The 25,329-nt window shown below is 38.1% G+C and overlaps 1 long non-coding RNA gene across 4 annotated transcripts in view; it reads right to left on the bottom strand.

Annotated features, from left to right (window-relative positions):
* Positions 1-25,329, bottom strand: part of LOC130356620 (uncharacterized) — a 227,812-nt gene that overhangs the window by 67,925 nt on the left and 134,558 nt on the right. For 2 of the 4 annotated variants that reach the window (XR_008888946.1, XR_008888947.1), the window contains exon 2: positions 20,687-20,936. This is a non-coding gene — a long non-coding RNA (uncharacterized LOC130356620). Of the gene's footprint in view, positions 1-16,665; positions 16,713-20,686; positions 20,937-25,329 lie in introns of those variants that run through there. The other 2 variants (XR_008888945.1, XR_008888944.1) reach the window with 2 other exon arrangements.

The raw sequence follows: 25,329 nt of genomic DNA, 5'->3' as shown, positions 1-25,329 counted from the left end.
AATAGCTGGCTATGGGAACATTACTATATTATCTATTAAGAGCACAGTGAATTGAAAGACACTGTGCCCTAATAGAGGCCTCCTCCTCCCCTTACAGCCTTCCTATCCATCTCCAAAATTGGTGCCTTACCAATTCTTTGCATCATTTTATGCAAATGACAGTAAACAGAAACACTTCCATAGCCTACAATCTCAAAAAATTTTAACCCAAATTTTTAAAATTCACCAATTTTGTCAAATCAACATACACAACGTCTCAAGGAGTATATGCTGTTGAAGTGAAGAAAAACATTTTCAGTCTCATGATTTTGGTTAAAAATCATGGACAGTAAAAAAAAACTATGATTTGGATTAAAAAAAAAAGGTACAAATAGGAATACAAAAAAATCATCACAATAGCTGGCAAGTACAGCACACTATTGGTACAAATTTACACATAGCAAAACTACACATTTTACATACAGATTTAAAACAACAAGATTCCTTCTTACTAGGCTTTTGTGATAAAAAAAAGTGCCACCTCCTGTCAAAAACAAATAGCACAATGTTAAACTGAGTTAAGATTGCTGGCTATGGGAACATTACTGTATTATCTATTAAGAGCACAGCGAAATGAAAGACACTGTGCCCTAATAGAGGCCTCCTCCTCCCCTTACAGCCTTCCTATCCATCTCCAAAATTGGTGCCTTACCAATTCTTTGCATCATTTTATGCAAATGACAGTATGCAGAAATGCTTCCATAGCCTACAATCTCAAAACATTTTTACCAAAATTTTTACAATTTACCAATTTTGTCAAATCAACATACATAATGTCTCAAGGAGTTATATGCTGTTGAAGTGAAGAAAAAAAATTTCAGTCTCATGATTTTGGTTAAAAATCATGGACAGTAAAAACAAAAAAACTATGATTTGGGTTAAAAAAAAAAGGTACAAATAGGAATACAAAAAAATTATCACAATAGCTGGCAAGTACAGCACACTATTGGTACAAATTTACACATAGCAAAACTACACATTTTATATACAGATTTAAAAACAACAAGATTCCTTCTTACTAGGCTTTTGTAATAAAAAAACGTGCCACCTCCTGTCAAAAACAAATAGCACAATGTTAAACTGAGTTAAGATAGCTGGTAGACATGAGCAAACTTACAATAAATTCGATTCGTCACGAACTTCTCGGCTTGGCAGTTTATGACTTTTCCTGCATAAATTAGTTCAGCTTTCAGATAATTCTGTGGGCTGGAAAAGGTGGATACAGTCCTAGGAGACTCTTTCCTAGGACTGTATCCACCTCTTCCAGCCCACCGGAGCACCGGAAAGCTGAAATAATTTTTGCAGGAAAAGTCAGCAACCGCCAAGCCGAGAAGTTTGTGAAGAATCGAATTTACTGTAAGTTCGCTCATCTCTAATAGCTGGCTGTGGGAACATTACTGTATTATCTATTAAGAGGAAAGCGAAATGTAAGACACTGTGCCCTAATAGAGGCCTCCTCCTCCCCTTACAGCCTTCCTATCCATCTCCAAAATTGGTGCCTTACCAATTCTTTGCATCATTTTATGCAAATGACAGTACGCAGAAATGCTTCCATAGCCTACAATCTCAAAACATTTTTACCAAAATTTTTACAATTCACCAATTTTGTCAAATCAACATACATAATGTCTCAAGGAGTTATATGCTGTTGAAGTGAAGAAAAAAAATTTCAGTCTCATAATTTTGGTTAAAAATCATGGACAGTAAAAACAAACAAGCTATGATTTAGGTTAAAAAAAGGTACAAATAGGAATACAAAAAAATTATCACAAAAGCTGGCAAGTACAGCACACTATTGGTACAAATTTACGCATAGCAAAACTACACATTTTATATACAGATTTAAAAACAACAAGATTCCTTCTTACTAGGCTTTTGTAATAAAAAAAAAAGTGCCACCTCCTGTCAAAAACAAATAGCACAATGTTAAACTCAGTTAAGATAGCTGGTAGAGATGAGCGAACTTACAGTAAATTCGATTAGTCACAAACTTCTCGGCTCGGCAGTTGATGACTTTTCCTGCAAAAATTAGTTCAGCTTTCAGATGCTCCCGTGGGCTGGAAAAGGTGGATACAGTCCTAGGAGACTCTTTCCTAGGACTGTATCCACCTTTTCCAGCCCACCGGAGCACCGAAAAATTGAACTAATTTATGCAGGAAAAGTCAGCAACCGCCGAACAGAGAAGTTCGTGACGAATCAAATTTACTGTAAGTTCGCTCATCTCTAATAGCTGGCTATGGGAACATTACTGTATTATCTATTAAGAGCACAGTGAATTGAAAGACACTGTGCCCTAATAGAGGCCTCCTCCTCCCCTTACAGCCTTCCCATCCATCTCCAAAATTGGTGCCTTACCAATTCTTTGCATCATTTTATGCAAATGACAGTACACAGAAACACTTCCATAGCCTACAATCTCAAAAAATTTTAACCCAAATTTTTAAAATTCACCAATTTTGTCAAATCAACATACACAACGTCTCAAGGAGTTATATGCTATTGAAATGAAGAAAAACATTTTCAGTCTCATGATTTTGGTTAAAAATCATGGACAGTAAAAACAAAAAAACTATGATTTGGGTTAAAAAAAAAGGTACAAATAGGAATACAAAAAAATTATCACAAAAGCTGGCAAGTACAGCACACTATTGGTACAAATTTACGCATAGCAAAACTACACATTTTATATACAGATTTAAAAACAACAAGATTCCTTCTTACTAGGCTTTTGTAATAAAAAAAAAAGTGCCACCTCCTGTCAAAAACAAATAGCACAATGTTAAACTGAGTTAAGATAGCTGGTAGAGATGAGCAAACTTACAGTAAATTTGATTCGGCACGAACTTCTCGGCTCGGCAGTGGATGACTTTTCCTGCATAAATTAGTTCAGCTTACAGGTGCTCCAGTGGGCTGGAAAAGGTGGATACAGTCCTAGGAGACTCTTTCCTAGGACTGTATCCACCTTTTCCAGCCCACCGGAGCACCGGAAAGCTGAACTAATTCAAGCAGGAAAACTCAGCAACCGCCGATCCGAGAAGTTTGTTATGAATCAAATTTACTGTAAGTTCGCTCATCTCTAATAGCTGGCTATGGGAACATTACTGTATTATCTATTAAGAGCACAGTGAATTGAAAGACACTGTGCCCTATTAGAGGCCTCCTCCTCCCCTTACAGCCTTCCTATCCATCTCCAAAATTGGTGCCTTACCAATTCTTTGCATCATTTTATGCAAATGACAGTAAACAGAAACACTTCCATAGCCTACAATCTAAAAAAATTTTAACCCAAATTTTTAAAATTCACCAATTTTGTCAAATCAACATACACAACGTCTCAAGGAGTATATGCTGTTGAAGTGAAGAAAAACATTTTCAGTCTCATGATTTTGGTTAAAAATCATGGACAGTAAAAAAAAACTATGATTTGGATTTAAAAAAATGGTACAAATAGGAATACAAAAAAATCATCACAATAGCTGGCAAGTACAGCACACTATTGGTACAAATTTACACATAGCAAAACTACACATTTTACATACAGATTTAAAACAACAAGATTCCTTCTTACTAGGCTTTTGTGATAAAAAAAAAAGTGCCACCTCCTGTCAAAAACAAATAGCACAATGTTAAACTGAGTTAAGATAGCTGGCTATGGGAACATTACTGTATTATCTATTAAGAGCACAGCGAAATGAAAGACACTGTGCCCTAATAGAGGCCTCCTCCTCCCCTTACAGCCTTCCTATCCATCTCCAAAATTGGTGCCTTACCAATTCTTTGCATCATTTTATGCAAATGACAGTACACAGAAATGCTTCCATAGCCTACAATTTCAAAACATTTTTACCAAAATTTTTACAATTCACCAATTTTGTCAAATCAACATACATAATGTCTCAAGGAGTTATATGCTGTTGAAGTGAAGAAAAAAAAATTCAGTCTCATGATTTTGGTTAGAAATCACGGACAGTAAAAACAAAAAAACTATGATTTGGGTAAAAAAAAAAAAGGTACAAATAGGAATACAAAAAAATTATCACAATAGCTGGCAAGTACAGCACACTATTGCTACAAATTTACGCATAGCAAAACTACACATTTTATATACAGATTTAAAAACAACAAGATTCCTTCTTACTGGGCTTTTGTGATAAAAAAAAAAGTGCCACCTCCTGTCAAAAACAAATAGCACAATGTTAAACTGAGTTAAGATAGCTGGTAGAGATGAGCGAAATTACAGTAAATTCGATTCGTCACGAACTTCTCGGCTTGGCAGTTTATGACTTTTCCTGCATAAATTAGTTCAGCTTTCAGATAATCCTGTGAGCTGGAAAAGGTGGATACAGTCCTAGGAGACTCTTTCCTAGGACTGTATCCACCTCTTCCAGCCCACCGGAGCACCGGAAAGCTGAAATAATTTTTGCAGGGAAAGTCAGCAACCGCCGAGCCGAGAAGTTTGCGAAGAATCGAATTTACTGTAAGTTCGCTCATCTCTAATAGCTGGCTATGGGAACATTACTGTATTATCTATTAAGAGGAAAGCGAAATGTAAGACACTGTGCCCTAATAGAGGCCTCCTCCTCCCCTTACAGCCTTCCTATCCATCTCCAAAATTGGTGCCTTACCAATTCTTTGCATCATTTTATGCAAATGACAGTACGCAGAAATGCTTCCATAGCCTACAATCTCAAAACATTTTTACCAAAATTTTTACAATTAACTAATTTTGTCAAATCAACATACATAATGTCTCAAGGAGTTATATGCTGTTGAAATGAAGAAAAACATTTTCAGTCTCATGATTTTGGTTAAAAATCATGGACAGTAAAAACAAAAAAACTATGATTTGGGTTAAAAAAAAGGTACAAATAGGAATACAAAAAAATTATCACAAAAGCTGGCAAGTACAGCACACTATTGGTACAAATTTACACATAGCAAAACTACACATTTTATATACAGATTTAAAAACAACAAGATTCCTTCTTACTAGGCTTTTGTAATAAAAAAAAAGTGCCACCTCCTGTCAAAAACAAATAGCACAATGTTAAACTGAGTTAAGATAGCTGGTAGAGATGAGCGAACTTACAGTAAATTCGATTAGTCACAAACTTCTCGGCTCGGCAGTTGATGACTTTTCCTGCATAAATTAGTTCAGCTTTCAGATAATCCCGTGGGCTGGAAAAGGTGGATACAGTCCTAGGAGACTCTTTCCTAGGACTGTATCCACCTCTTTCAGCCCACCGGAGCACCGGAAAGCTGAACTAATTTTTGCAGGAAAAGTCAGCAATCGCCGAGCCGAGAAGTTTGTGATGAATCAAATTTACTGTAAGTTCGCTCATTTCTAATAGCTGGCTATGGGAACATTACTATATTATCTATTAAGAGCACAGTGAATTGAAAGACACTGTTCCCTAATAGAGGCCTCCTCCTCCACTTACAGCCTTCCTATCCATCTCCAAAATTGGTGCCTTACCAATTCTTTGCATCATTTTATGCAAATGACAGTACACAGAAACACTTCCATAGCCTACAATCTCAAAAAATTTTAACCCAAATTTTTAAAATTCACCAATTTTGTTAAATCAACATACATAACGTCTCAAGGAGTTATATGCTGTTGAAATGAAGAAAAACATTTTCAGTCTCATGATTTTGGTTAAAAATCATGGACAGTAAAAAAAAACTATGATTTGGATAAAAAAAAAAAGGTACAAATAGGAATACAAAAAAATCATCACAATAGCTGGCAAGTACAGCACACTATTGGTACAAATTTACACATAGCAAAACTACACATTTTACATACAGATTTAAAACAACAAGATTCCTTCTTACTAGGCTTTTGTGGTAAAAAAAAAGTGCCACCTTCTGTCAAAAACAAATAGCACAATGTTAAACTGAGTTAAGATAGCTGGTAGAGATGAGCGAATTTACAGTAAATTCGATTAGTCACAAACTTCTCGGCTCGGCAGTTGATGACTTTTCCTGCATAAATTAGTTCAGCTTACAGGTGCTCCAGTGAGCTGGAAAAGGTGGATACAGTCCTAGGAGACTCTTTCCTAGGACTGTATCCACCTTTTCCAGCCCACCGGAGCACCGGAAAGCTGAACTAATTCATGCAGGAAAACTCAGCAACCGCCGAGCCGAGAAGTTTGGGATGAATCAAATTTACTGTAAGTTCGCTCATCTCTAATAGCTGGCTATGGGAACTTTACTATATTATCTATTAAGAGCACAGTGAATTGAAAGACACTGTGCCCTAATAGAGGCCTCCTCCTCCCCTTACAGCCTTCCTATCCATCTCCAAAATTGGTGCCTTACCAATTCTTTGCATCATTTTATGCAAATGACAGTATTCAGAAATGCTTCCATAGCCTACAATCTCAAAACATTTTTACCCAAATTTTTACAATTCACCAATTTTGTCAAATCAACATACATAACGTCTCAAGGAGTTATATGCTGTTGAAGTGAAGAAAAAAAATTTCAGTCTCATGATTTTGGTTAAAAATCATGGACAGTAAAAACAAAAAAACTATGATTTGGGTTAAAAAAAAAAAGGTACAAATAGGAATACAAAAAAATTATCACAATAGCTGGCAAGTACAGCACACTTTTGGTACAAATTTACACATAGCAAAACTACACATTTTATATACAGATTTAAAAACAACAAGATTCCTTCTTACTAGGCTTTTGTAATAAAAAAACGTGCCACCTCCTGTCAAAAACAAATAGCACAATGTTAAACTGAGTTAAGATAGCTGGTAGAGATGAGCGAACTTACAGTAAATTCGATTAGTCACAAACTTCTCGGCTCGGCAGTTGATGACTTTTCCTGCATAAATTAGTTCAGCTTTCAGATAATCCCGTGGGCTGGAAAAGGTGGATACAGTCCTAGGAGACTCTTTCCTAGGTCTGTATCCACCTTTTCCAGCCCACCGGAGCACCGGAAAGCTGAACTAATTCATGCAGGAAAACTCAGCAACCGCCGAGCCTAGAAGTTCGTGACGTATCGAATTTACTGTAAGTTCGCTCATCTCTAATAGCTGGCTATGGGAACATTACTGTATTATCTATTAAGGGCACAGTGAATTGAAAGACACTGTACCCTAATAGAGGCCTCCTCCTCCCCTTACAGCCTTCCTATCCATCTCCAAAATTGGTGCCTTGCCAATTCTTTGCATCATTTTATGCAAATGACAGTACACAGAAACACTTCCATAGCCTACAATCTCAAAAAATCTTAACCCAAATTTTTAAAATTCACCAATTTTGTCAAATCAACATACATAACGTCTCAAGAAGTTATATGCTGTTGAAGTGAAGAAAAAATGTTTCAGTCTCATGATTTTGAATAAAAATCATGGACAGTTAAACAACTATGATTTGGGTTAAAAAAAAAAGGTACAAATAGGAATACAAAAAAATTATCACAATAGCTGGCAAGTACAGCACACTATTGGTACAAATTTACACATAGCAAAACTACACATTTTATATACAGATTTAAAAACAACAAGATTCCTTCTTACTAGGCTTTTGTGATAAAAAAAAAGTGCCACCTCCTGTCAAAAACAAATAGCACAATGTTAAACTGAGGTAAGATAGCTGGCTATGGGAACATTACTGTATTATCTATTAAGAGCACAGCGAAATGAAAGACACTGTGCCCTAATAGAGGCCTCCTCCTCCCCTTACAGCCTTCCTATCCATCTCCAAAATTGGTGCCTTACCAATTCTTTGCATCATTTTATGCAAATGACAGTATGCAGAAATGCTTTCATAGCCTACAATATCAAAACGTTTTTACCAAAATTTTTACAATTCACCAATTTTGTCAAATCAACATACATAATGTCTCAAGGAGTTATATGCTGTTGAAGTGAAGAAAAAACATTTTCAGTCTCATGATTTTGGTTAAAAATCATGGACAGTAAAAACAAAAAAACTATGATTTGGGTTAAAAAAAAAAGGTACAAATAGGAATACAAAAAAATTATCACAATAGCTGGCAAGTACAGCACACTATTGGTACAAATTTACACATAGCAAAACTACACATTTTATATACAGATTTAAAAACAACAAGATTCCTTCTTACTAGGCTTTTGTAATAAAAAAACGTGCCACCTCCTGTCAAAAACAAATAGCACAATGTTAAACTGAGTTAAGATAGCTGGTAGAGATGAGCGAACTTACAGTAAATTCGATTAGTAACAAACTTCTCGGCTCGGCAGTTGATGAATTTTCCTGCATAAATTAGTTCAGCTTTCAGATAATCCCGTGGGCTGGAAAAGGTGGATACAGTCCTAGGAGACTCTTTCCTAGGTCTGTATCCACCTTTTCCAGCCCACCGGAGCACCGAAAAGCTGAACTAATTTATACAGGAAAAGTCGTTCGTGACAAATCGAATTTACTGTAAGTCCGCTCATCTCTAATAGCTGGCTATGGGAACATTACTGTATTATCTATTAAGGGCACAGTGAATTGAAAGACACTGTGCCCTAATAGAGGCCTCCTCCTCCCCTTACAGCCTTCCTATCCATCTCCAAAATTGGTGCCTTGCCAATTCTTTGCATCATTTTATGCAAATGACAGTACACAGAAACACTTCCATAGCCTACAATCTCAAAAAATCTTAACCCAAATTTTTAAAATTCACCAATTTTGTCAAATCAACATACATAACGTCTCAAGAAGTTATATGCTGTTGAAGTGAAGAAAAAATGTTTCAGTCTCATGATTTTGATTAAAAATCATGGACAGTTAAACAACTATGATTTGGGTTAAAAAAAAAAAGGTACAAATAGGAATACAAAAAAATCATCACAATAGCTGGCAAGTACAGCACACTATTGGTACAAATTTACACATAGCAAAACTACACATTTTACATACAGATTTAAAACAACAAGATTCCTTCTTACTAGGCTTTTGTAATAAAAAAACGTGCCACCTCCTGTCAAAAACAAATAGCACAATGTTAAACTGAGTTAAGATAGCTGGTAGAGATGAGCGAACTTACAGTAAATTCGATTAGTAACAAACTTCTCGGCTCGGCAGTTGATGACTTTTCCTGCATAAATTAGTTCAGCTTTCAGATAATCCCGTGGGCTGGAAAAGGTGGATACAGTCCTAGGAGACTCTTTCCTAGGTCTGTATCCACCTTTTCCAGCCCACCGGAGCACCGGAAAGCTGAACTAATTCATGCAGGAAAACTCAGCAACCGCCGAGCCTAGAAGTTCGTGACGTATCGAATTTACTGTAAGTTCGCTCATCTCTAATAGCTGGCTATGGGAACATTACTGTATTATCTATTAAGGGCACAGTGAATTGAAAGACACTGTACCCTAATAGAGGCCTCCTCCTCCCCTTACAGCCTTCCTATCCATCTCCAAAATTGGTGCCTTGCCAATTCTTTGCATCATTTTATGCAAATGACAGTACACAGAAACACTTCCATAGCCTACAATCTCAAAAAATCTTAACCCAAATTTTTAAAATTCACCAATTTTGTCAAATCAACATACATAACGTCTCAAGAAGTTATATGCTGTTGAAGTGAAGAAAAAATGTTTCAGTCTCATGATTTTGAATAAAAATCATGGACAGTTAAACAACTATGATTTGGGTTAAAAAAAAAAGGTACAAATAGGAATACAAAAAAATCATCACAATAGCTGGCAAGTACAGCACACTATTGGTACAAATTTACACATAGCAAAACTACACATTTTACATACAGATTTAAAACAACAAGATTCCTTCTTACTAGGCTTTTGTGATAAAAAAAAAAAAAAGTGCCACCTCCTGTCAAAAACAAATAGCACAATGTTAAACTGAGTTAAGATAGATGGCTATGGGAACATTACTGTATTATCTATTAAGAGCACAGCGAAATGAAAGACACTGTGCCCTAATAGAGGCCTCCTCCTCCCCTTACAGCCTTCCTATCCATCTCCAAAATTGGTGCCTTACCAATTCTTTGCATCATTTTATGCAAATGACAGTATGCAGAAATGCTTCCATAGCCTACAATCTCAAAACATTTTTACCAAAATTTTTACAATTCACCAATTTTGTCAAATCAACATACATAATGTCTCAAGGAGTTATATGCTGTTGAAGTGAAGAAAAAAAATTTCAGTCTCATGATTTTGGTTAAAAATCATGGACATTAAAAACAAAAAAACTATGATTTGGGTTAAAAAAAAAGGTACAAATAGGAATACAAAAAAATTATCACAATAGCTGGCAAGTACAGCACACTATTGGTACAAATTTACAAATAGCAAAACTACACATTTCATATACAGATTTAAAAACAACAAGATTCCTTCTTACTAGGCTTTTGTAATAAAAAAAAGTGCCACCTCCTGTCAAAAACAAATAGTACAATGTTAATCTCAGTTAAGATAGCTGGTAGAGATGAGCGAACTTACAGTAAATTCGATTAGTCACAAACTTCTCGGCTCGGCAGTTGATGACTTTTCCTGCATAAATTAGTTCAGCTTTCAGATAATCCCGTGGGCTGGAAAAGGTGGATACAGTCCTAGGAGACTCTTTCCTAGGTCTGTATCCACCTTTTCCAGCCCACCGGAGCACCGAAAAGCTGAACTAATTTATGCAGGAAAAGTCGTTCGTGACGAATCGAATTTACTGTAAGTTCGCTCATCTCTAATAGCTGGCTATGGGAACATTACTGTATTATCTATTAAGGGCACAGTGAATTGAAAGACACTGTACCCTAATAGAGGCCTCCTCCTCCCCTTACAGCCTTCCTATCCATCTCCAAAATTGGTGCCTTACCAATTCTTTGCATCATTTTATGCAAATGACAGTACACAGAAACACTTCCATAGCCTACAATCTCAAAAAATCTTAACCCAAATTTTTAAAATTCACCAATTTTGTCAAATCAACATACATAACGTCTCAAGAAGTTATATGCTGTTGAAGTGAAGAAAAAATGTTTCAGTCTCATGATTTTGATTAAAAATCATGGACAGTTAAACAACTATGATTTGGGTTAAAAAAAAAAGGTACAAATAGGAATACAAAAAAATCATCACAATAGCTGGCAAGTACAGCACACTATTGGTACAAATTTACACATAGCAAAACTACACATTTTACATACAGATTTAAAACAACAAGATTCCTTCTTACTAGGATTTTGTGATAAAAAAAAAAAAGTGCCACCTCCTGTCAAAAACAAATAGCACAATGTTAAACTGAGTTAAGATAGCTGGCTATGGGAACATTACTGTATTATCTATTAAGAGCACAGCGAAATGAAAGACACTGTGCCCTAATAAAGGCCTCCTCCTCCCCTTACAGCCTTCCTATCCATCTCCAAAATTGGTGCTTTACCAATTCTTTGCATCATTTTATGCAAATGACAGTATGCAGAAATGCTTCCATAGCCTACAATCTCAAAACATTTTTACCAAAATTTTTACAATTCACCAATTTTGTCAAATCAACATACATAATGTCTCAAGGAGTTATATGCTGTTGAAGTGAAGAAAAAAATTTTCAGTCTCATGATTTTGGTTAAAAATCATGGACAGTAAAAACAAACAAACTATGATTTGGGTAAAAAAAAAAAAAGGTACAAATAGGAATACAAAAAAATTATCACAATAGCTGGCAAGTACAGCACACTATTGCTACAAATTTACGCATAGCAAAACTACACATTTTATATACAGATTTAAAAACAACAAGATTCCTTCTTACTGGGCTTTTGTGATAAAAAAAAAAGTGCCACCTCCTGTCAAAAACAAATAGCACAATGTTAAACTGAGTTAAGATAGCTGGTAGAGATGAGCGAACTTACAGTAAATTCGATTCGTCACGAACTTCTCGGCTTGGCAGTTTATGACTTTTCCTGCATAAATTAATTCAGCTTTCAGATAATCCTGTGAGCTGGAAAAGGTGGATACAGTCCTAGGAGACTCTTTCCTAGGACTGTATCCACCTCTTCCAGCCCACCGGAGCACCGGAAAGCTGAACTAATTTTTGCAGGGAAAGTCAGCGACCGCCGAGCCGAGAAGTTTGTGAAGAATCAATTTACTGTAAGTTCGCTCATCTCTAATAGCTGGCTATGGGAACATTACTGTATTATCTATTAAGAGAACAGTGAATTGAAAGACACTGTGCCCTAATAGAGGCCTCCTCCTCCCCTTACAGCCTTCCCATCCATCTCCAAAATTGGTGCCTTACCAATTCTTTGCATCATTTTATGCAAATGACAGTACGCAGACACGCTTCCATAGCCTACAATCTCAAAAAATTTTAACCAAAATTTTTTAAATTCACCAATTTTGTCAAATCAACATACATAACGTCTCAAGGAGTTATATGCTGTTGAAGTGAAGAAAAAATGTTTCAGTCTCATGATTTTGGTTAAAAATCATGGACAGTAAAAAAAAAACATGATTTGGGTAAAAAAAAAAGGTACAAATAGGAATACAAAAAAATCATCACAATAGCTGGCAAGTACAGCACACTATTGGTACAAATTTACACATAGCAAAACTACACATTTTACATGCAGATTTAAAAACAACAAGATTCCTTCTTACTAGGCTTTTGTGATAAAAAAAAGTGCCACCTCCTGTCGAAAAAAAATAGCACAATGTTAAACTGAGTTAAGATAGCTGGTAGAGATGAGCGAACTTACAGTAAATTCGATTAGTCACAAACTTCTCGGCTCGGCAGTTGATGACTTTTCCTGCATAAATTAGTTCAGCTTTCAGATAATCCCGTGGGCTGGAAAAGGTGGATACAGTCCTAGGAGACTCTTTCCTAGGTCTGTATCCACCTTTTCCAGCCCACCGGAGCACTGAAAAGCTGAACTAATTTATGCAGGAAAAGTCGTTCGTGACGAATCGAATTTACTGTAAGTTCGCTCATCTCTAATAGCTGGCTATGGGAATATTACTGTATTATCTATTAAGAGAACAGTAAATTGAAAGACACTGTGCCCTAATAGAGGCCTCCTCCTCCCCTTACAGCCTTCCTATCCATCTCCAAAATTGGTGCCTTACCAATTCTTTGCATCATTTTATGCAAATGACAGTACGCAGAAACGCTTCCATAGCCTACAATCTCAAAAAATTTTAACCAAAATTTTTAAAATTCACCAATTTTGTCAAATCTACATACATAACGTCTCAACGAGTTATATGCTGTTGAAGTGAAGAAAAAAATTTTCAGTCTCATGATTTTGGTTAAAAATCATGGACAGTAAAAAAAAAACATGATTTGGGTAAAAAAAAGGTACAAATAGAAATACAAAAAAAATCATCACAATAGCTGGCAAGTACAGCACACTATTGGTACAAATTTACACATAGCAAAACTACACATTTTACATACAGATTTAAAAACAACAAGATTCCTTCTTACTAGGCTTTTGTGATAAAAGAAAAAGTGCCACCTCCTGTCAAAAACAAATAGCACAATGTTAAACTGAGTTAAGATAGCTGGTAGAGATGAGCAAACTTACAGTAAATTCGATTCGTCACGAACTTCTCGGCTCGGCAGTTGATAACTTTTCCTGCATAAATTAGTTGAGCTTACAGGTGCTCCAGTGGGCTGGAAAAGGTGGATACAGTGCTAGGAGACTCTTTCCTAGGACTGTATCCACCTTTTCCAGCTCTCCGGAGCACCGGAAAGCTGAACTAATTCATGCAGGAAAACTCAGCAACCGCCGAACAGAGAAGTGCGTGACGAATCGAATTTACTGTAAGTTCGCTCATCTCTAATAGCTGGCTATGGGAACATTACTGTATTATCTATTAAGAGCACAGCGAAATGAAAGACACTGTGCCCTAATAGAGGCCTCCTCCTCCCCTTACAGCCTTCCTATCCATCTCCAAAATGGGTGCCTTACCAATTCTTTACATCATTTTATGCAAATGACAGTACACAGAAACGCTTCCATAGCCTACAATCTCAAAACATTTTTACCAAAATTTTTACAATTAACCAATTTTGTCAAATCAACATACATAATGTCTCAAGGAGTTATATGCTGTTGAAGTGAAGAAAAAATTTTTCAGTCTCATGATTTTGGTTAAAAATCATGGACAGTAAAAACAAACAAACTATGATTTGGGTTAAAAAAAAAGGTACAAATAGGAATACAAAAAAATTATCACAATAGCTGGCAAGTACAGCACACTATTGCTACAAATTTATGCATAGCAAAACTACACATTTTACATGCAGATTTAAAAACAACAAGATTCCTTCTTACTGGGCTTTTGTGATAAAAAAAAGTGCCACCTCCTGTCAAAAACAAATAGCACAATGTTAAACTGAGTTAAGATAGCTGGTAGAGATGAGCGAACTTACAGTAAATTTGATTCGTCAGGAACTTCTCGGCTCGGCAGTTGATGACTTTTCCTGCATAAATTAGTTCAGCTTATAGGTGCTCCAGTGGGCTGGAAAAGGTGGATACAGTCCTAGGAGACTCTTTCCTAGGACTGTATCCACCTTTTCCAGCCCACCAGAAAAACGGAAAGCTGAACTAATTTATGCAGGAAAAGTCAGCAACCGCCGAGCCGAAAAGTTCGTGACGAATCGAATGTACTGTAAGTTCGCTCATCTCTAATAGCTGGCTATGGGAACATTACTGTATTATCTATTAAGAGCACAGCGAAATGAAAGACACTGTGCCCTAATAGAGGCCTCCTCCTCCCCTTACAGCCTTCCTATCCATCTCCAAAATTGGTGCCTTACCAATTCTTTGCATCATTTTATGCAAATGACAGTATGCAGAAACGCTTCCATAGCCTACAATCTCAAAAAAAATTTATCAAAATTTTTAAAATTCACCAATTTTGTCAAATCAACACACTTAACGTCTTAAGAAGTTATATGCTGTTGAAGTGAAGAAAAAATGTTTCAGTGTCATGATTTTGGTTAAAAATCATGGACAGTAAAAAAAACAAACTATGATTTGGGTTAAAAAAAAGGTACAAATAGGAATACAAAAAAATCATCACAATAGCTGGCAAGTACAGCACACTATTGGTACAAATTTACACATAGCAAAACTACACATTTTATATACAGATTTAAAAACAACAAGATTCCTTCTTACTAGGCTTTTGTAATAAAAAAAAAGTGCCACCTCCTGTCAAAAACAAATAGCACAATGTTAAACTGAGTTAAGATAGCTGGCTATGGGAACATTACTGTATTATCTATTAAGAGCACAGCGAAATGTAAGACACTGTGCCCTAATAGTGGCCTCCTCCTCCCCTTACAGCCTTCCTATCCATCTCCAAAATTGGTGCCTTACCAATTCTTTGCATCATTTTATGCAAATGACAGTACACAGAAACGCTTCCATAGCCTACAATCTCAAAATGTTTTATCCCAAATTTTTAAAATTCACCTATTTTGTCAAATCAACATACATAACGTCTTAAGGAGTTATATGCTGTTGAAGTTAAGAAAAAAAATCTCAGGTTGGGAGGATGGGTGGGCGGGGCTTAATCACGGCGCCCGCACTCAGCTGTATTCGGGAACCGTAGTTAATGTATGTCTATGAGCCGATCGGAGTGAACCGCAGTCTGCGTTTTCGGCCGTATGCGGTTTCCCGACCGCAAGCAAAAACGTGGTCGAAAACCACAGGTGTTTAACAAATTTCTGCTAAATCAACCCAAACAAAAGAAAGGGGATGTGCTCAAATACCTATGCTAGGTAATTAAGGTCCTGTGGTATACACACTAACTATAAAACCGAAAAGAAAATAAACCACTTAAAGATGGACCATTTGTAAAAAAGAATACATTTTATTTATGGAAAGTTCCAATAATACATAAAACAAACACAGCGTGGACAAACATACGTGGGAACTAGGGAGCAGGGGGAGACCAGAAATAAAGAAATAATCCGGGTGCACTGGCCTATGGCATGTAAAAACAGGTAAATCACAAGATAAATATATAGATGTGTAAACATGAGATATGTACAAAGGCAGAAAGCGCCTCAATGAAAAGGGTAAATATTTATACAGGTCTCATATCAAGAGTACCAACATATAAAAATTGAACTGAAATGCCATAGGAAGTGATAAACATGCTAACCGGACTAAAGAAGGAACCACATGCAATGATGGTACGCAACAGTAAAAACCCCCGCAACACTCATCAGCTACCCACCAAACCGATAAAGCCCCGTTGGGTGAAACGCGTCGGAGGTTTGGTGGGTAGCTGGGGAGTGTTGGGGGGGGTTTTACTGTTGCATACCATCATTGCATGTGGTTCCTTCTTTAGTCCGGTTAGCATGTTTATCACTTCCTATGGCATTTCAATTCAATTTTTATATGTTGGTACTCTTGATATGAGACCTGTATAAATATTTACCCTTTTCATTGAGGCGCTTTCTGCCTTTGTACATATCTCATGTTTACACATCTATCTATTTATCTTGTGATTTACCTGTTTTTACATGCCATAGGCCAGTGCACCCGGATTATTTCTTTATTTCTGGTCTCCCCCTGCTCCCTAGTTCCCACGTATGTTTGTCCACGCTGTGTTTGTTTTATGTATTATTGGAACTTTCCATAAATAAAATTTATTCTTTTTCTTACAAATGGTCCATCTTTAAGTGGGTTATTTTCTTTTCGGTTTTTTAAATTTCTGCTAAAGTTGGACGTGAAAATGAAAAATTTGATTTTTTTTCACCAAAATGCTGGAGTTACCCCAATTTTTTTTATTTTCACAAGGGGTAATAGGAGAAAAAGCCTCTCAAAATTTTTAACCCCATTTCTTCTGAGTATGGAAATACCCCATATGTGGATTTAAAGTACTCTGCGGGCAAACTACAATGCGCAGAAGAGAAGGAGTTCCATTGGGCTTTTGGAGAGAGAATCTGTTTGGAATGGAAGTTGGGGGCCAGATTAATGGACCCCCGCCCCACATGTGACCCCGTTTTGGAAACTACACCCCTCACAGAATGTAATAAGGGGTGCAGTGAGCATTCACACCCACTGGTGTTTGACAGATCTTTGGAACAGTGGGCAGTGCAAATGAAAAATTAAATTTTTCATTTTCATGGACCACTGTTCAAAAAAATCTGTCAGACACCAGTGGGGTGTAAATGCTCACTGCATCCCTTGTTACATTCTGTTAAGGGTGTAGTTTCCAAAATGGGGTCACATGTGGGGGGGGGGGGGGTAATTTTTTTCGCACCATGGGGGTTTTGTAAACGCACATGGCCTTTAATTCCAGACACATTCTCTCTCCAAAAGCCCAATGGCGGTATTGCCATACTCAGAAGAAATGGGGTTACAAATTATGGGGGGCTTTTTTCCTATTACCCCTTGTGAAAATGAAAAATTTGGGATAACACCAGCATTTTAGTGAACAAAATACAAATTTTTTATTTTCACGTCCAAATTTAATGAAAATTCTTCAAACACCTGTGGGGTGTTAAGACTCACTATAGCTCTTTTTACATTCGGTGAGGGGTGTAGTTTCCAAAATGGGGTCACATGTGGGTGTTTCTTTTTTGCGTTTATGTCAGAACCGCTGTAATGATAAGCCACTCCTGTACAAATCATCTCACATGTACATGGCGCTCTCACTTCTGAGCCTCGTTGTGTGCCCGCAGAGCATTTTACGTTCACATATGGGGTATTTCAGTATTCAGAAGAAATTGCATTACACATTTTGGGGGTCTTTTTTTTCCTTTTACTTCTTGTGAAAATGAAAAGTATGGGGAAACACCAGCATGTTAGTGTAAAAAAGAAAAAACACGCTGGAGTAGACCCCAACTTTACCTTTTCATAATGGGTAAAAGGAGAAAATGCCCCCCAAAATTTGTAAGGCAATTTCTCCCGAGTATGGAAATACTCCATATGTGGCCCTAAACTGTTGCCTTGCAATACGACAGGGCTCCGAAGTGAGAGAGCACAATGTGCATTTGATGCCTAAATTAGGGATTTGCACAGGGATTACACTCAGATACCAAAATTACCCTATCGCAGTGTTCCCAAACTGGGTGCCTCCAGCTGTTGCAACACTGGGAGTTGTTGTTTTGCAACATCTGGAGGCTCTGTTTTAGAAACCGTGCTGTACCAGACGTTTCTCATTTTTATTGGGGGAGGGGGGTAAATGTGTAGGGGAATGTGTATATGTAGTGTTTTCACTACATATACACATTCCACACTATTTTGTGTAGTGTAGTGTTTTTAGGGTACATTCACATGGGCGGGGGTTTACAGCAAGTTTCCCGCTGGGAGTTTGAGCTGCAGCGGAAAATTTGCTACATCTAAAACTTCATTCACTGTAAACCCCCGCTCGTGTGAATGTACCCTGTACATTCACATGGGGGGGAAGAGGCTAACCCCCAGCTGTTGCAAAAATACAACTCACAGCATACCCTTTGGCTGTCCGTGCATGCTGGGGGTTGTAGTTATGCAGACACACTGGTTGCAAAACACTAAGAGTTTGTTACTTAACTCAAAGTTTTGCAACCAGTGTGCCTCCAGCTGTTGCAAAAGTACAACTCCCAGCTTGTACGGACAGCTATAGGGCATGCTGGGAGTTGTAGTTTGCAACAGCTGGAGGCATACTGGTTGCGAAACACTGAGTTAGGTAACAAACTCTGTGTTTTGCAACCAGTGTGCCTTCAGCTTTTGCAAAAACAACAACTCTCAACATGCAGTGACAGCTGAAGGGCGTGCTGGGACTTGTAGTTATGCAACAGCTGGAGGCATACTACTACAACTTCTAGCATGCCCTTTAGCTGTCTGTACATGCTGGGGGTTGTAGTTATGCAACAGTTGGAGGCACACTGGTTGTAAAACACTGAGAGTTTGTTACTTAACTCAGTGTTCCCCAACCTGTGCGCCTCCAGCTGTTGCAAAACTGCAATTCCCAGCATGCATGGTCTGTCAGTGCATGCTAGGAGTTATAGTTTTGCAACAGCTGGAGGCACACGGGTTGGGAAACACTAAATTAGGAAACAGACAATGTTTCCCAACCCGTGTGCCTCCACTTGTTGCAAAACTACAGCTCCCAGCATGCCCAGACAGCCGAAGGGCATGTTGGGAGTTGTAGTTATGCAACAACTGGAGGAGAACAGTTTGGAGACCACTGTGTGGTGGTGTCCAAACTGTAGCCCTCCAGATGTTGCAAAACTACAACTCCAAGCATGCTCAGACTGCCCAGACATACTGGGAGTTGTAGTTTGGCAACATCTGAAGGGCCAGATGTTTGTTAAGAATGAAAGAAGACATTTGATTGGTTGCTATGGGCAACTGGGCAACTTTTCCTCTGGACAGGTTTTGATAAATCTCCCCCATTATCTTTCCGTATATGTCAGGGTAACATTGTGCTGTTGACATTCAGAGAAGTGGGGGCCTTAGTCTTGAAAGAGTTCATGTAGCAGTTATTAATAATATAGAAAACAAATCTAGGGCAGATTGATGAGGAAAATCAAGGAAAATGTAGCAAATGCTTTCCCAATGGTCGCCATATAGAAGCAAAGTGTGGCCCCATAGAACTTTATTAGGTTTTTACATTGTACAATCCGGCCAAATAAAGACAAATCCACATACAAAGGTGACATGAGGATCAGGAAGTCAGAATGAATGTATGTTTCCATCTCCTAGACAAGACTGTTTCCCAAGCAGTGTACCTCCAGCTTTTGCAAAACTACAACTCCCAGCATGCTAAATTGTAGTTTTGCAACAGCCGAGGGCACACTGGTTGGAAAACACTGTCCTAGACTGTAGAATATTTAGTACTAAGTGTAATGGGAGCACTCACTTCTCTACCAACACTGTCCAAACCTGTGTGCCATCTGTGATCAACTTCCATTAAAGAAACAGGACAAAAAGATAAGCGGCATCATCTCTATACAATTGGGGGGGATACTCGGGACTGGCACTGTACTTGGTAAGACTCTGCTGATTGGTTGATTTGACCTCTATATTAAAATGTTGGGTCACACAGAGCATATCCGTAGTGTATTTCACACTGCGGAAGCAACAATGGCAGTCAATAGAGCAAGCCCCCTGCTGCAGCTGGATAGCTTTGTGTCCGCTTGTAGTGGTGGATTTCCCACTGTAGACAAACGGCCATATTTTTTTTACAGCTATAAATACCATTGAAAATTCAATGTATGAACATAGCTTTAAAGTGGTCTTCCAAAAACAGCACCACACCTTTCCTCAGGTTGCAACCTGGCTCCATTGACTTCTACTGAGCTGCTATGTTTCTGGATGAAAGCCATGTTTTCCTAACCCTGGATAACCCATTTAAACTGTAGCAGAAATTTACTCCAGAAGTTTGGTGCATTTTTAGCGCATGATGCCGCAGCCTAGGTCAGACCACCTTTTTATTAAACCACTCCCCCTTTTTTGAATGCACCTATAAAGTGTATAAAACTCATAATATGTACAGGATCTGCTACATATACTGAGGTCAATGGGTAGCAAAATCAGCCACTGAAAATATGTAGCAGATCCTGTACGTGTGAACCTACCCTAAATATGGCACCAGTCAATTTGGCCCCCTTGCAATAGTAAATCTGGCCTATTGTGGCTGTAACCTGGAGTCCTGAGGTAAAAGTGATAGACAATTCTAGCTCTTCCATGATGTCCTCCTACCTGTGCTGCCCATCAGATGGATGTAGCAGGGTCCTTGAAGGCCACTTACACTTCTCTCTTCTTTGCTGGAAGTTTTCTTTCTCTTTTAGGTCATTCAGGCCCAGATATTTAGCAGGAATGTAATAACCTTTTCTTTCTCTGTACCTTAGTTGTACTGGGCGGCTCCTGGACACGGTTTCCACTGTTCTGGTCTCCGTTCAGCTCTCTTCCATCTTCTCCTTTCTCCACTAAATTCTTTTTTCTTTGTTTACTTCATTTTATGACAATGGAAAAAGACGATAAAGTCACTAGAAAACTACAGCAATGGGCAATGGGCTCTGACATGTGTCTCTGCTAAACTCTAGTGAGCAAATGAGAGATTTTTCTGTTCATCTGGCTACGTATCATGTCTGTTATGATGATGTCACCAGCTGCCCTACTGTGATGTCAGCAGCCAATGTTCTAATGGTCTCTTTGTTTCATCAGCCAATCAGGTGTTACCTTACTGAGAGGTGTTTTGACATGGTTTTGTTCTACATTACACTACACTTTATACATATCTATATTTCCATATATATTAAGTAGATAGCAATATATATATATATATATATATATATATATATATATATATATATATATATATGTGTGTGTGTGTGTGTGTGTGTGTGCTTAGTATTCCACACTGCCAATTTTAAGACCAGTATTTCCCTACCAGTGTAAGGCTAAGTTTATACTTGTTTTTTTGTCCTGCGTTTTTTGGGTTGATAAAAACGCCTGAAAAAGCACCAGTGCAATGTCCTGCATTTGTTTTTTTTTTTTTTTTTTTTGTTTTTCATTTGTGTGGAAATTGCATTCTTGACACCTTTTTTTTTTTTTATTTTTTTTTTTCGGTATCCAAAATTAGTTTGGTACCAAAAAATAAAATAAAAAAAGATGCAGTAGTGATGGCAAAATTTTTTTTTTAACGAAATCTAAATTTTGTATGACTAAATTTGAATTAATGTTTAATAAAGTGTGTGTTTCCCTTTTTTCTCTATTTTTTACATTTTTTTAGGTAGTACTACTACTCCTAGCATGGAACAGAGTGTTCCATGATGGGAGCAGTAATACCTGTAGTATTAGACATATCGCCCCAGGTCTCAGTCCTGACACCCGATGCGATCGTCCATTATATAGCAGAGATGCAGCTCTACACAGCACTAACATCTCTGCTCTGTACTCCGGCCAGTGATGGGAATAGAACATCACTCATTCATATTTCCCACCCAGAGTGGTGATTGGCCGGATGGTTGCAGTCAATCACAGCTCTGAGGGAAATATCAATGATTGAGTGGCCGGAGTACAGAGCAGACATGCGAGTGCTGTATACAGCCGCCCCATCTCTGCAATAGACAAGACGATCACATCAGGTGCCAGTAGTGACATCTACTGTGATGTGTCCTTAACTGCAAGTATTACTACTCCCAACATGGAGCAGACTCTGCTCCATGCTGGGAGCTGTAGTACCTGCATTAATAGACAGATCGCAGCGAGTGTAACTTCTGACACTCACTGCGATCTGTCTATTAATGCAGGTACTACATCTCACAGCAGTGAGCAGAGTGTGCTCCATGTTGGGAGTAGTAGTACCTGCAGGTAAGGAAAGATCACAGCGGGTATCACTCCTCCTGACACCCGCTGTGATCCTCCTGTATAATGTATAGATGCAGCGGCCGTATATATACGCATATTCCGATTTCCCACAGAGAGCTTTGATTGGCTGGAACCATCTGGCCAATCACAGCTCTCTGCGGGAAATATGAATAGGTGTATATATACGGCAGTGTAGGGGACCATAGAAGAGTGGCCGCTGCATCTAGTAATTATACAGGAGGATCACAACAGGCAATCTGTCAATTAGTACAGGTACTAACTGGAACAGTGTTTTCTATGCTGGGAGTAGTAGTACTACCTAAAAAATAAAAAAAAAATAAAAAAAAAAAAGTGAAAAACACATAGGGGGAGATTTATCAAAACCTGTCCAGAGGGAAATCTGCTGAGTTGCCCAATCAGATTACTACTTTCATTTTTCAGAAGCCTTGTTAAAAATGAAAGAAGCAATCTGATTGGTTGCTATGGGCAACTCAGCAACTTTTCCTCTCAAAACCTGTCCAGAGGAAAATGTTATTATAAAAAAGATACATTTCGTTAGATACAATTTTTTCCTTTACTATTGTATCTTTTTTATTTTTTTTAATGGTACCCATGAAATTTTATTAAAAAAGGTATCTCCATCACTTTTTTGGATCGCTAAAGTCCAAAAAAGAATGAAAACCGCATGAAAAAACGCCAAAGTTAAAACCCGCATATCGTTTTTCTTGGAAATTTTATTCACTCCCATAGACTTCAATGGGAGAAAAACGCCATGATTTTGACAAAAAAAAAATGCCAGTGGCTCAACATGCTGCAATTACCAACGATCTGAAAAACGCCAAAAAAGAGTGGAAAAACGATAAAAGTATAAAAAAAAACGCCAAAGTAAAAAATTTTGCGATTTCTCATTGATTTACAGCTAACATCTGGCCACAGCATTTTTTGGCCTAAAAAACGCCATGCGGCAGAATTGGTGTTTTTCTTGGTGTTTTTGCCCAAAAAGTGGAATTCCAACCCATCTCCAGCTTTTGCAAAACTACAGCTCCCAACATGCCCAGACAGCCTTCTGTTGTTTGGGCGCCCTGAAAGTTGTAGTTTACAACAGCTGAAGACACACTGGTTGGGAAACACTGTCCTAGACTGTAGATATTTGGTGTAATGGGAGCGCTCACATCCGTGCCAACACTGCCCAAACCTGTACGCAATCTGTAATCACCATACATTATCAGACCAGGGCATAGAGAGAAGTGGCATCTTCTTCATACATTTGGGGGGCACTCAGGTTGTTAAGCTGTTTCTAGGATGGCAGTTAAAATGGCTGCTGCAGCATAACAGTTGTCATAGCAACTGCTCCTAGCTGGACTGTACTACTACAGGACCATATAAACTGCCCCAAAAACACAGTAAAAATGATAAAGATGGTAGCTATATGATTGAAACAAAGATGGGAAAGTGCTTTGTCTTCTTGCTCTCATTTCTTTTAATATCATCCATTTTGCTGCTGTTGACCTGCTAGTTTATTTTACCCACCAGTCAATGGTTCAGTCCAGGCTTTTATTTTCGCTTGGTAAGACTTTGCTGATTGGTTAATTTTACCTCTATACTGAAATGTAATTAACCTCTTAAGAATAGGGTCACACAGACAGGGCCACCATCAGGGGGGTACAGTAAGGGGCCCGGACCCTCAGGGGAGCCCACTTGGCCCCAACAGTCTTTCTTGCGAGGAGGGCAGCACACTGTCACTTTAAAATGGCAGCGGCTGCAGTTGGTATGAGACATGCCTGTGCGCGACTCTCAGTTACCAGCAGGGCCTGCTAGTAGCAGCTGGCCAGTGACGTCGGCTCACGTGTCCCTCCTCTTCCTGCCCAGTTCTGCAATAGAGGAGCGGAGCAGCAAGCTACACTGCACACAGGTACTTACTTGTATGGGGGCTGTTTGTGTGTGTGTATATATATATATATATATATATATATATATATATATATATATATATATATATGGGCAGTGTGTGTATATAGAAGCTGTGTATGATGGCCATGTGTGTATAAAGTATAAAGGGGCAGTGCATGTGTGTATAGTGGATGTATAAGTGTGTATGATGGCTATGTGTGTATAAAGGGGCAGTGTGTGTATATAGAAGCTGTGTATGTGTGTATGATGGCCATGTGTGTATAAAGGGGCAGTGTGTGTATATAGAAGCTGTGTATGATGGCCATGTGTGTATAAAGTATAAAGGGACAGTGTGTGTATATAGAAGCTGTGTATGTGTGTATGATGGCCATGTGTGTATAAAGTATAAAGGGGCAGTGTATGTGTATATAGAAGCTGTGTATGTGTGTATGATGGCTATGTGTGTATAAAGGGGCAGTGTGTGTATATAGAAGCTGTGTATGTGTGTATGATGGCCATGTGTGTATAAAGTATAAAGGGGCAGTGTGTGTATATAGAAGCTGTGTATGTGTGTATGATGGCTATGTGTGTATAAAGGGGCAGTGTGTGTATATAGAAGCTGTGTATGTGTATGATGGCCATGTGTGTATAAAGAGGCAGTGTGTGTGTAGAGGCAGTGTATATATGTATGATGGGTGTGTGTGTGTATATACAGTGGCAGAGTATGTGTATATAGTGGCTGTATATATGTGTATGATGGCAGTGTGTGTCTATATAGTGGCAGTGTATATGCATATAGAAGCTATGTATGTGTATGATGGCCATGTGTGTATAAAGGGGCAGTGTGTGTATATAGAGGCAGTGTATATATGTATGATGGGTGTGTGTATATACAGTGGCAGTGTATGTGTATATAGGGGCTGTATATATGTGTATGATGGCAGTGTGTGTCTATATAGTGGCAGTGTATATGCATATAGAAGCTGTGTATGTGTGTATGATGGCCATGTGTGTATAAAGGGGCAGTGTGTGTATATAGAGGCAGTGTATATATTTATGATGGATGTGTGTGTATATACAGTGGCAGTGTATGTGTATATAGTGCTTGTATATGTGTGTATGATGGCAGTGTATATGCATAT

Source organism: Hyla sarda, chromosome 2 (assembly GCF_029499605.1).
Source record: "Hyla sarda isolate aHylSar1 chromosome 2, aHylSar1.hap1, whole genome shotgun sequence".
Taxonomy (NCBI): domain Eukaryota; kingdom Metazoa; phylum Chordata; class Amphibia; order Anura; family Hylidae; genus Hyla; species Hyla sarda.
The sequence above is the reverse complement of the archived record's forward strand: the minus strand, read 5'-3'. Positions and strand labels throughout refer to the sequence as shown.